Here is a 13,256-nt window from a genome sequence, read left to right as displayed (position 1 = left end):
GTCTCTACTAAAAATACAAAAATTAGCCGGGCCTGGTGGTGGGCGCCTGTAGTCCCAGCTACTCGGGAGGCTGAGGCAGGAGAATGGCGTGAACCCGGGAGGCGGAGCTTGCAGTGAGCTGAGATCAGGCCACTGCACTCCAGCCTGGGCGACAGATGGAAACTCCGTCTCAAAACAAAAAAAAAAAAAAAAGAAAAAAAGATTACTTTCTCTGATACTTGGTTTTCCCATCTATAAGATGAGACTAATAATAACCTCAGGGCAGGATGTTGTGAAGATACATTGAGATAATATGTGCGTGTAAACAGCTGAAAAATATCTGTTGCACAAAATAGGTGCTCATTAAATGGAGGCTATCATAAAAATAAAAAAGTGGGAGCAAAATGTCACACACAAAGTTCCAGTGACATCAGTGAAGGTTCTGTTTTCCAAGCAAATGAATGTAGCATACTTTCTGGGGAGTCAAATTCTCATTTCCACATGGGTGGCGTTTCAACTCTCAATCCTGTGTGTTAAATTGACAGTAAAAGTAGAGCAAAACTTGACTTTTTTAGAAAAAAAATCTGTGAAAGGATTTTTTTTTTTCAGCAAAACAGAATGTGGCAAAAGTTTTTGGTTGTTATGTGAAAGGTAACTACTAAGAGAAGGCAGGAAGATTTATGAGACATAAGTAACAATCTTTCAGAACAGTAATAGCATGTTGCAAACACAAATAAGAGAAGCCATTACAAAAATGGAAAAGGATGTTACTTTTCATGTCTAGGGCATGTTTTTAGGGCAACATGTTGCTATGAGTGTTCAGCATGAATATCTGTGATTATATGAGTATGCTGTGATTACCTGACTGATAGTAAGCCTGCTAATGCAGTTGGTGGAAGTGGAGAGTGCTGGTGTGGAGAGGTAGGGGATGAAATTGCAGCCTCCGAGACAATATGTTTTTATCCTGCTGTACATTTCCACAAAGTCAAATAACTGGCGATATTGGACTCTGGAAAAAGAACCAGTGACTTTCTAAGCCAACAGGCCCAACCTCAGGCTTACAAAATTGTATGTAGTCCTTGGAACAGCAGTCAAAGTCATTCCATGAATAAAAGAGGCTCCCATTGCCACTAAGTTTGTAAATGCTGAATATTATGTCTCATCACACTACATGTTGGCATATTAAACACTGAGAAATTCTGCCATAGAAAGGAACTAATTAGCGAATAGTTTTCCATTGTTTTTCTTCTGAGACAGGGTCTAGCTCTGTTGCCCTGGCTGCTGTATAGTGGCACGATCATGGCTCACTGCAGCCTTGACCTCCCAGTCTAAAGTAATCCTCCCATCTCAGCCTCCTGAGTAGTCAAGATTACAGGTGCACACCACCATGCATGGATAATTTTTTATTTGTAGAGATGGGGATCTTACCATATTGCCCAGGCTGGCTGGTCTTGAACTCCTGGCCTTTAGCAATCCTTCCACCTTAGCCTCCCAAAATGCTGGTATTACAAGTGTGAGCCACTGGGCCTGGCCTTTAACAAATAGTTTGATGATTTCCTAATTGTAACACTGTATCCCTTTATCAAGAAAGTTTTACAAATCTCCTTTTGAGCTAGTGACCTAGAAAGCACACTTTGAAAAATCCTGAATTTGGCAACCAGGAAAAAAATATAGAATTATACATATGGTAATATACAGTGAGCTGTTTTGGGGAGATGAACATTTACAATTTTATATCTCCTAAAATGTACACCTTATGCTGTGAAGGATGTAGTGGAATCTTTTGGTTCTAGCTTATGACTAGCTGAAAAAAATTTTTGTACTATCACATTAAGCAAGAACCAGTTATTTCATGGTTTTATTTTGCACATTAAGGCACAGGAGATAAATCTTACTGTCTGACGAAATCCTTCTCAAGTATTGTTCTACAGTTTCCAAGTCCTGATGCAGCTTTCTTCTTAAGTAAAACTATTTTCTTAATTTGAGCAATTCTCCAGGTTTAAGAAAACTTGTAAGCACTGTTAGTACTTGTCAGGAGTAAATGGGACTCTAGAGAGTTCTTTGAAATAGGAAACATTTGAACAGAATATCATCTTGCTTTCAGCTGTTTGTATAGATGCAATTTCTGCAATTCTATACCTCACAGCTCTAATTTTTCTTCATCTGTGTCTCAGGCTTCCATCAATAATCCTTCCGCTGAAACACACTTGACAAGAGAGGTAGAGTCGACACCCTTGCAATATCTTCTGAATGTCACTCAGCAGTGATTTGTAATCGGGTTTATATATTTTAGGGAGAAAAATGTAAAACTAAATAGAAGATTCAATCCATATGAATCCAGATTGGACAAGGGTACTCTTAGTAGAGTTTTATAAAATCACCTTTTGATTAGACAGTGGAAATTTTGTAAAACAGAAAAAAAAAAAAAAAAAAAAAAACAGTGATTTTGGATTCCCATTGTGGATTTATATCTACAAAATAAAATCGTCTGGTAATACACCCTATTGTATGAATGAATTGGCTGTTTTGAGGACCAGTTACATCCACCTTATGTACTGTGATTTTTAATACATGTTTCTAAGCTAGAAACTCTGTAATACAGTTGTTACCTTGTCTCGTAACATGAGTATTAGAATAAAGGTCCTAGTCTGTGTGTATACTTTAAGTAAGCAACAGGATTCCTCCTGCTGCCCTTCTGAAATTCAGGAACATCTGGACTAGAGCCTAAAGTCCTTTGTTATGTGAAAATTAAGTTTGAAAACACAATAAAAATATTCTTTGTGGACAGCAAAAAATATTACATTAATTTCAAAATATATTACATTGATTTGGATCTTTCTGTTTACTTAGTGAAAGCTCTTAAAAGCCTATTCTGATTATTTTGGAACAAAATTTTAAAAAATTTAGTACATTTTTAAAGTGATGCCATATAGTTCTTTCTCAGTTTATACAGGAACCATATACTCATATTAAGTTTTCATCATTTGTTTATGGAATAGCATTAGAACTTTCTGGGAAAAAATATATATCCTGGAGTGTGTATCTCAATTTCAATGTATTTAGGTGTCCTGTGTATGTTTAGTCACACAAAGAATAGCCTATGTAAACCATTGTCTGGAAGGAGGAATGATGAGTTTATAATAATAGGCTTTGACTAACTATAAGGATTAAATGAGTTTGGTACGTGACCATAGGCTATCATTCTACTTTCTCTAGAGCAAATTGCACTGTTTGAGGAATTCCTGTAAGCTCATAATTATAGTAGATAAGCATTTTACAATTTCACATGAAGATCTAAATTGACTAATTGAAAGAGGTTACTTTAAAAGTGGTGAAAGTGATGAGACCTATATGCCCATTTAACATGAACTCTAATTTCCCTCTGTTGAATTTACGAATTTACAGTCATTCTTCTCCCTTTCATTCAACTCTTCAGGGATCAAAGATTTCTACCCTGTTGGAAGGAGCCACTGTTGAAGTGTGAAAGGCTACTCTGCTTTCTGCGTCCATTTAACCTTTGGCCTGCCCTAAAGAGCCAGCGAAGTGTCAATCAGAGCTGATTGGGCACCTGTGCCTGGAAACAGGACAGAGAAATTCAGCTCTTCCAGGTCATCAAACCGTCTCCAGATGGCAAAGAACTTCTGAAGTTATGAACCTAACTTGCTTGTGATGCAAATTAGTGACCTAGGGTGAGATGCTTCATTAATGCTTACTCCCCTGAGCCTCCAAGGTGTCAGAAGTTGGACTGCTTACTCTCACATTTTTTTTGCTCTGTAATGTGCATGAAAATAATTTATATTCATAGAGATGGTCCAATAAATTGCATATGGCTAGTTAATAAGCTACTAAAGCAGGGAAGAAAATTAGATTTCATTTAGAAGAAAACAATATTTGGCTTTCCTCATGGAAATATGTGAAAAATTTTAGAAAATTCTGTTAACATTGAGGTCTCAGAAGAGACTGTGATTAAAAATAATAAAAAGAAAAAATATGAATTTCTATCCAGATCACTATTTTTCTATCTAAGTGATGAGAAAAATTATGCAAACCCATGCATTTGCCCTGAGTTATGATTGTATTATATTAACCTCAGCTGACAATATCCTATGCTAGCTTTGGCTTACTTAAAATTCTGCCTCTTGGGTATAAACACACATCTAAGATTGACTCAGCTCATTTCTTTCTTGCTGGGGTCACTTTACTGGTTACTCCCGACTACTGAACTTATTTTATGTGTTTTCTTTTTTACAGTATTACATTCTAAAATTTTTATCACCTAGGAATTTCTCTCTGATGGTTTTATTACTCAATTCAAGATCTATAATTACGACCAAATCTCACGGATAACAAGATGCTAAGATGGGCTAATAAGGTTTTGCTTCTTTTACTTTATTCATGGTAAAGTACTGGTTAGAGTGAACATTACCCAGTCATTTGCAAGTAATGTTGGGACTATCAGGAGTGGCTTGTGTTTTCCCATAAACTATCCTAGTACAGTAGAAACGCCTGACAGTACATGATGGCTGTTATCTTTGGATCTGAGTAGTTCAGATAAAAAAAGCAATTATCTTAGCAACGTCTGAGAAAGATGTTTTTGAAATTTCATTACGAAAAATAACAGGTGCTAATAATAAATATAAAACAGTAAATATTTGAGTATCTACTTTGTGTTCAATGCCATGTGGATCATTTTTTTCAGTAGTATTGCTTTTCAGCAGAACACATTAGGTCATTTAGTACCAGAGTGTGTAACCATGGAGTCTATTTTCTATAAAATATGAGAAAGCTTACTCTCTGCTCAAATTGACTGAAAAGCTTCTGCCAGTGGATATTTGAGTCTTGTAGAATTATTCTTTATAGTGCATCAGGTGGACAAAACAGAAAGGATTCACAGTGAAAAGGTATGAGTCATTATGTGAGTTTTAGTGCAGTATAAATGTTGGGTGATTCTTTATCCTAGTTATGGGTAGTGCTTTGAAAGATTAATTTAAGACTAGTCTTCTCCAGAAGTTCATGATAGTAGAAGATTAGGCTAGATTCTATAAATAAATTTTTTATATAATTATAAAAATTGCATTTATACTTTAGAAATTATAAAAATAATTTAATTTGAATCCATGAGTGAATTCAATATGTTATCAGATACATGTTTCTTTTCACTTTTCTTGATATAATAATTATAAGTAGGGTATTCTCTAATTGTTATGACTGAACTATCTGATTATGATACTTATGCAATTTCTACATTAATGTAATCAAATAGATATACCAAACTAGGTGGAACTTTAGGTATAGCGGAGTGCTTATTGTATTGTTAGACATTTTGGTATTAAACCATTTTTTATCTATGATGAAATACTACTTGGCCATGGTGCTATTCTCTCAAGTTCATTCTCACTTATTTGTCATGCTTTCCTTCATGTCCTTCAATAATATGAGCTATCTGAGAGGGCATCCTGTGTAGTCACTTTACTTTATGTAATTGCCTCACCTTTTTCTTCAGATTACAACAAAGCATTTGCCATGGTTTATTGCTAAAGTCATAATTATTATCCACGTCATAGGTCTTTATTATTCTCAAAAGTCCACTTTTTCTGTCTTAAATGAAACCAAATCTTTCCAAAAATTTATGCTTATAGAAATTCCTCAGAATGTATATTCTGTAATTTGATTTAAAGTATACAAAAATTCAGATTATCTATATATTTAATTCAAACTTTTAAAACTCTGATTGTCTCTCTGCTTCCAGTAAAAGTGTTTCTTCAGCTATAATAATCTAGAAATATAGCAATGTTCACCAATCTATAGAGAAATTAAAAGAATCTGACCATTGATTGTTGTTTTAATTTTCATTTTCCTGATGACATATGATGTGGAGCATCCTTTTATATGCTTATTTGTTATCTGTATATCTTATTTTAGTGAGGTGTCTGCTAAGGTTTTTGGCACATTTTAAAATCAGGTTGTCTGTGTTCTTATCATTGAGTGTTAAGATTATTTGTATGTTTTGGATAACAATCCTTTGTTTGATAAGTGTTTTGCAAATACTTCTCCCAGTCAATGGCTTATCTTTCCATTCCCTTGACAGTGTCTTTCACAAATTTATACTTTAATGAAGTTCAGCTTATCAGTTTTTTTTTTTCATAGATCGTATCTTTAGTGTTGCAACTAAAAAAATCAATGCCAAACCCAAGGTCATCTACATTTTCTCCTATGTTCCGAAGTTTTGTAGTCTTTCAGTTTACATGTAGGTCTGTGATCTATTTTGACTTAATTTCTGTGAAAGGTGTAAAGTTTCTGTCTAGTTTTATTGTTTTTACATGTGGATGTCCAGTTGTTCTAGCACCATTTGTTGAAAAGATAATCCATTGTATTGCCTTTCCTCCTTTGTCAAAGATCATTTGACTATGTTTATGTGGATTTATTTCTGGACTCTCTATACTGTTCTGTGGATCTATTTATCTGTTCTTTTACCATTGCCATACTTTTTTGATTATTGAAACTTTCTAGTACATCTCAAAGTCAGGTAGTGTTAGTCTTTCAACTTTGTTATTTTCCTTCAACATTGTATTGGCTATTCTGGGCATTTTGTCTTTCCATAGGGCCGAGGCGGGTTGATCACTTGAGGCTAGGAGTTCGACACCAGCCTGGCCAACATGGCGAAACATATGAAAAATACAACAGACAAACCAACCAACCAACCCAGGGACAACAAAACAGGTCTACCCTGGAGTCATACTCTAATTTTTTCTATTTTCCTCCCTTTCTGATCCTTTATCCCACTTTCTTTTTCTTCCTCTTCCGTCTCCTTCTTCTTTGTCAAATAGAGGATTGAGTTATTATCATTGATCCATAAAAAAAAACAAAACTATAGAACCAGTTTGTCAATATACAAAAATGACTTTCTGTGATTTTGATTTGAATTGTATTGAATCTATAGATAAGATTGAGTTGATATCTTCACAATACTGAGTCTTTCTGTCAATGGACATGGAACATCTCTTCATTTATTTGATTCCTTGATTTCTTTAATAAGAATTTGTGGTTTTCCTCGTATAGATCTTATAAATATTTTGTTGATTTATTCCTAAGTATTTTATTTTCTGGGATGATAGTGTAAGTAGTATTCAGTTTTTTATTTCAAATTCCACTTGCTCATTGCTAGTATATAGAAAAATGCTTGGCCTTTATGTATTAACCTGTTTATCCTGCAACCTTGCTATAGTCACTTTATCAGTTCCAGTATTTTTTTTCTGGATTCTTTCAATTTTCCTACGTAGATGGTTATGTTATCTATGAACAAAGACGGTTTTATTTCTTTTTTTTTCAATCTGTATACCTTTTTTTCCTTTTCCTGTCTTATTGCATTAGATAGGACTTCCAGTACCTTGCTGAAAAGTGGTGATGAGAGGGGAAATCCTTGCCTTATCTCTGATGTTAGTGAGAAAGGCGTTTCTCACTGTTAAATGTGATGTTAGTGTGTAATGCAGAAAAAGGTGTCAGATGTTTTTTCTGTATCTATTAATTTGATCAGGTGATTTTTATTTTTTAACGTGTTGATGTGACAGATTATATTAATTGATTTCCAAATGTAAGCAGTCTTGAATACCTGCAAAGTGGTGGTAGTGTGTAATTATTTTTGTACATTGTTGGATTACATTTGCTAATATTTTGTTGAGAATTTTTGCATCTATTTTCATGAAAGATCTTGGTCTATAGTTTTCTTGTACTGCCTTCATCTGTTATTAGGGTAATATTGGCTTAATGGAATGAGTTAGAAACTATTCTCTCTGGTTCTAACTTCTGAAAGAGATTGTAGAGAACTGACATAATTTTTTTCCTTAAATGCTTGGCTGAATTCACCAGTGAACCCATCTGGGTCAGAGGCTATCTATTGGAAGGATATTAATTATTGATTTTCTTTCTTTCTTTCCATTCTTTCTTTTCTTTCTTTTCTTTCTTTCTTTCTTTCTTTCTTTCTTTCTTTCTTTCTTTCTTTTCTTTTCTTTTCTTTTCTTTCTTTCTTCTTTTTTTTTTTTAGCTGGAGTTTCACTCTTGTAGCCCAGGCTGGAGTGCAATGGCACAATCTCTGCTCACTGCAACCTCCACCTCCCAGGATTAAGCAATTCTCCTGCCCTGGCCTCCAGAGTAGCTGGGACTGCAGGTGCCTGCCACCATGCCTGGCTAATTTTTGTATTTTTTTTTTAGTAGAGATGGGGTTTCACCACGATGACCAGGCTGGTCTAGAACTCCTGGCCTCAAGTGATCTGCCTGCCTCAGTCTCTCAAAGTGCTGGGATTACAAGTGTGAGCCACTGTGCCTGGCTGAGTTTTCTTTATAAAGATAGACCTATCGCTGGGCACGGTGGCTCACGCTTGTAATCCCAGCACTTTGGGAGGCCGAGGCGGGCGGATCACGAGGTCAGGACATCGAGACCACGGTGAAACCCCATCTCTACTAAAAATACAAAAAATTAGCCGGGCGTGGTGGTGGACACCTGTAGTCCCAGCTAGTCGGAAAGGCTGAGGCAGGAGAATGGCGTGAACCCGGGAGGCGGAGCTTGCAGTGAGCCAAGATCGCGCCACTGCACTCCAGCCTGGGTGACAGAGCGAGACTCCGTCTCAAAAAAAAAAAAAAAAAAAAAGACCTATTCAGATTGCCTATCTCTTCTTGTGGGAGTTTTGGCAGATTGTCTCTTTCAAGAAATTGATTCATTTCATTTAGGTTATCAAATTTGTGGGTGTAGAATTTTTCATAGTATTCCGTTATTATCCTTTTGATGTCCGTGGGATATGTAATGATGTCTCTTCTTTCATTTCTGACGTTATTATAATAGTAATTTTTGTCCTCTCTTTTTCTTTTGTTAGCCTAGGTAGAGGCTTATCCATTTTACTGATTTTTTTAAAAGACCAAACTTTTTGAGTTTTGTTGGCTTTTTTTGATTTTCTGTTTTTAATTATATTTATTTCTGTTCTAATTTTCACTATTTCTCTTATTCCATTTGCTTTGGATTTAATTTGCTCTTCTTTTTCTAGTTTCTAAAGTGGAAGCTCAGATGACTGGTTTTATATTCTTCCTATTATATGCATTTTGTGCTATACATTTCTCTCTAACCAGTGGCTTATGCCTGTAATCCTACCATTTTGAGAGGCTGAGGCAGGAGGATTACTTGAAGACAGGAATTCAAGAGCAGCCTTGGTAACAAAGCAACACACCATCTCTACAAAGAAAAAAAAAAATAATAAAAATTAGCCAGTCACGGCATGGTGGTGCACATCTGTAGTGTTCCTGCTACTCAGGAGGGTGAGATGCGAGGATCCCTTAAGCCCAGGAGATTGATGTTGCAGTGAGTTATGATCAGGCCACTGCAACCTGCCTTGGCTGACAGACTGAGACCATCTCAAGAAAAAAAAAAAAAAAAAGATTTTATCTAATCACTGCTTTTCTTGTATGCTAGAAATTTTGATAAGCTGTATTTGTTTTTTTTGTTTGTTTGTTTTCAGTTAGGTGCATTCAAAATTCTCCCTTGTCATTTCTTCTTTGGTCCGCATGTTACTTAGAAGCATGTTGTTTAATCTCTGAGTATTTTGGGATTTTTCAGTGTTTAGATCAGTGCATTGTTAATACCATTATTTTATAGAAAATTTGAATCTCATTAATTTCTTCAGTTTTTCAAAAATATTCATTAGGCACCTGGTAGGGACAAAATAAAGTCTTTAAGTCCTTGAATGCTTTAAAGATATGACAAACAACCTATCCTAAACAAAATTACTTTCTAGCAGGAGCTACTATACCTCACTCAAAATACAGATAATAGCAGATTAATAAGTTTTGAGTCTATGAAAAGACATAAAGATATAGAAAAGCTGCTGTTGCCTTTTACATGAAGGAGAGATTATTTCCAGCTATATGCATCAGAGACGACTTTATCAGAAAAGCAGCATTTTACCTTGTGTTGAAAAATTTAAAAATTGGATATGAGGGATGGAAAGCAGGACATTCTAGACAGCATGGTGGAATAATAAAGGATATGCTTCAGAATCAGAAAGATGCCTTGCCAAAGTCTTGGTGTCATTAACAAGCTGGGAGTCATTATTTGACTCAGATTTTAAGAACACGTCTTAAATCACCATCACTTAATTCTATCGTTCCACATTATTTCTTCACATCTAAAATCAAGGAGAATCCTCAGAAGGAAGAACCTATAAACTCTGAGTATAATGTAGTATTTTAAAAAACGGTGTAAAAACCTTTATTTCTAAGTTTGATTTAGTAATCATCTTGCTTTCTGTTTAGAAAAGCTAGAAACATCACTACCTTCTTTATAGATGACAATGATGTATCTTACATGGTTAAACGTTGCCAAGTAGTTGCCTTAATCTTGGAAAGGAATAAAGGTAATTAAAAAATTCATAAAGCTAGCAAAGTTTTGTAATGAGACCTCTCTATTTTTTAATGTCTCCTGTATTATTACGAAATGATCACATATTTTACTGGGGATTAGAGAAATAATTATTTTCTGCCTTATTAATCCTGCATGGTTATATGTAATCCTGATGTAATAAATACGTTAAAGGAGGTTCTCCCAGTTTCTTTTTTATAAAGTTATCTTAGTTACAAATGCTTTTTGACATTTGCCTTATTATAGCATCTTTTTTCCTAATATGGGCTTTTTTTATTAGGGAGGGGGGAATTTAAATTTCCTTTATAAAATCTCTCTGTCCTCAATGTGAGATGCCCACAGTAAGCAAACATACCTTATATCCATATTGGCTTCGTGAAACATGAGTCACAGTTATAGCAAAACATGCTAAAAATGGAGCCTAGTATTTATACTCCTTTATAAATTTAAATTAGGAATATATTTTCTCTGGCTTAAACAGGGAGGAGGAAGAAAAGAAGGTAAAACTCAGTGCTGTCCATGCATGAAATTAGCTTTGGTAATTGACTTTTGTGGTACTAAGATACTAAACTACATAGCTTCACTAAATGTGAGGCTGGAATGAGAAGGGTATGCAGTAATTAGTCACTTAGACTTTTTTTCACATAGCTTAGCATTTATTACTGTTTCTCTCATTGCTCTGACCTAAATCAACGACCTTTAAAATGAAATATATTTCATTGAGTCTGGTATAACCCCTACCCTTTCTGTGATTATTATACATAATTTTTTTTTAGATTAAGTGACTCAAAGTATGGAAGACACCCATCCATGGAAGAGGGGCTGTTTTTAACTTTACTGAAACGTCAAGAATTAGTCATTATGATAAAATGTGTGCCTCATTTAACTTAAGAAATCAAGTGTGACATTTATGATCAAGGCGAGAGTAAAAAACTCATTTATTATACATTTAGTTAGATATAATTTATTATTTAACCAAAGTTTTTGGGGGGATGGTCAAATAAACTGAAAGAAAAAATGAAAACTCTGAGAGGAAAGAAAAAAAAGATTCTTCCAATAGAAATGATCTTTTGCTCTCATGTTGCCATAAGACATTTAGGTTTGGAACAGGTTGGTTTTTAAAAAGCAGTTGTTACAGATGAAGTTGAACTTATAGCCATTTTAAAATCATCTTTATAGGCTATATCAGCTAAAGTGCACTTCCGTTGTTTCCCCCCTCAGTGGTTTAATGCTAGACTTACAAAATCAGAATCCTTGAAAATTAGGTCCCAGGATTTTTAACATGATCCTCAGTATATAAAAAAACTCAGAAATTTTAAAAACCACTGATTTAAATGGATTATTTTTTTCTTAAGGAAAAAAAGTCTTACTGGTTTTATTTTATACAGGATAATGAGATCTTTTATGTTTTATATTTAATTCTTGAATGCTTTTATATAATGAGAACATGGAGAATGTTTACTAGAATTTTTGTGTGTGAAAATCAAATAGATGCATAAATTCAAGTTATCATACATTCCTTCCCGCTCAAAACTGTAGCCATGAAAATAATGAATAATAATGGAAAAGCAAGTGGACCTAGAAGATTTCAAACATAAGATAAATATTGCTGAGAACAAGAAAAAATTGAAGAGTTAATGACATGAATGGGGCTAAAGCCATAGAGATTCTGGTCTCTTGATCCCATATAGACAGTGGCAGTAGGGAGTGTGATACATTTAGGGTAAAGGGGACTAAAAGTTCTCTACACAGGAAGGAAGGAAGAAAAGAGGCACATGAGAAATAAGTTTACTGCTTGAAATTAAGGCCTGGGATGGGAATTTCTTTCAGGTAAAGGAAACTAAAACAAAGCAAAGCTCATATCAGATCATTGCTTGCAGCTACAGCATTTAGCAAGCTGTTTTTCCAGTAGGGAGGATTTATGTACATACCACTTCAAGATGAGAAACTAAAAACAATTCCAGTGGTGGATGACTGAATCTGTGATATTCTCAGCTCACCAGGAACAGATGGATGTTGTTAAATGTCATTATAAGACCTGGTTTCAGACATGAGGTTGGGGCTGGGAAGAAGCAATTACAAAGTTACTAGAGAGGAAGGGGTGAACACAGAGGGCAAAGGAAGAGATAGATGGATAGATTATTGAGAATGCATTCACAAGTCTCCCACAATAGTCCAAATCACATGAAGATGGCTAATGCTAACACACAATCAGAATTAAATGTTGAATTTGTTCTATATGAAATTAATTTTATGGAACAGTCTGAGGAAAATTTTAAAATAGACATAAAACAACAATGAGCTCAAAACACCTTCCATTTTAAAAGGGTACTAAATTATAAAGCAAAATGTAGAAATAAAACAAAAATAGGTGAATATTAGAAAGAACCAATTACAAACCTTGGGTATTAAAAAAACAGTAAAATATTAATTAAAAATTTAATAGATGGGATAAATTCAAAAATATCTATATATATATATTTAGTGAATTGAAAGTGGTACTGAGGAAAACATTCAGAATTCAGGAGAAAAACAAATAGTGGAAAGTTTGAAAAAATGCTGTACAAACACCTGTCATATTGGTTTAGGGTCACCCTAATGACCTTACTTTAACTTCGTTACTACTGTAAAAACCCTCTCTATCTCCAAATATAGTTCTCAGGTACTAGGGATGTGGATTTTAACATGAATTTTTGGGAGACACAATTCAGCCTATAACAGCATGGAAAATATTTAAAATGCTGTGAGGATACAGAGAAATGAGAACTTTTAGTACAGCGGTCGTTAGAAATGCTAACTGGCAAAGCCATGTTGGAGAGCAATTTGAAAATAATATGTAAATTTAATGATGTATTTATCTTTCATCCGGTAATTC

General features: G+C 34.6%; 1 long non-coding RNA gene across 1 annotated transcript in view; it reads left to right on the top strand.

Annotated features, from left to right (window-relative positions):
* LOC131382019 (uncharacterized) overlaps positions 1 to 3,535 on the top strand; it is a 42,666-nt gene extending 39,131 nt beyond the window's left edge. The window contains exon 4 of the long non-coding RNA XR_009211167.1: positions 3,416 to 3,535. This is a non-coding gene — a long non-coding RNA (uncharacterized LOC131382019). The remainder of the gene's footprint in view (positions 1 to 3,415) is intronic.
* Positions 3,536 to 13,256: the final 9,721 nt, after the last annotated feature.

Source organism: Hylobates moloch, unplaced genomic scaffold, assembly GCF_009828535.3.
Source record: "Hylobates moloch isolate HMO894 unplaced genomic scaffold, HMol_V3 SCAFFOLD_19, whole genome shotgun sequence".
In the NCBI taxonomy this organism is placed as follows: domain Eukaryota; kingdom Metazoa; phylum Chordata; class Mammalia; order Primates; family Hylobatidae; genus Hylobates; species Hylobates moloch.
The sequence above is the reverse complement of the archived record's forward strand: the minus strand, read 5'-3'. Positions and strand labels throughout refer to the sequence as shown.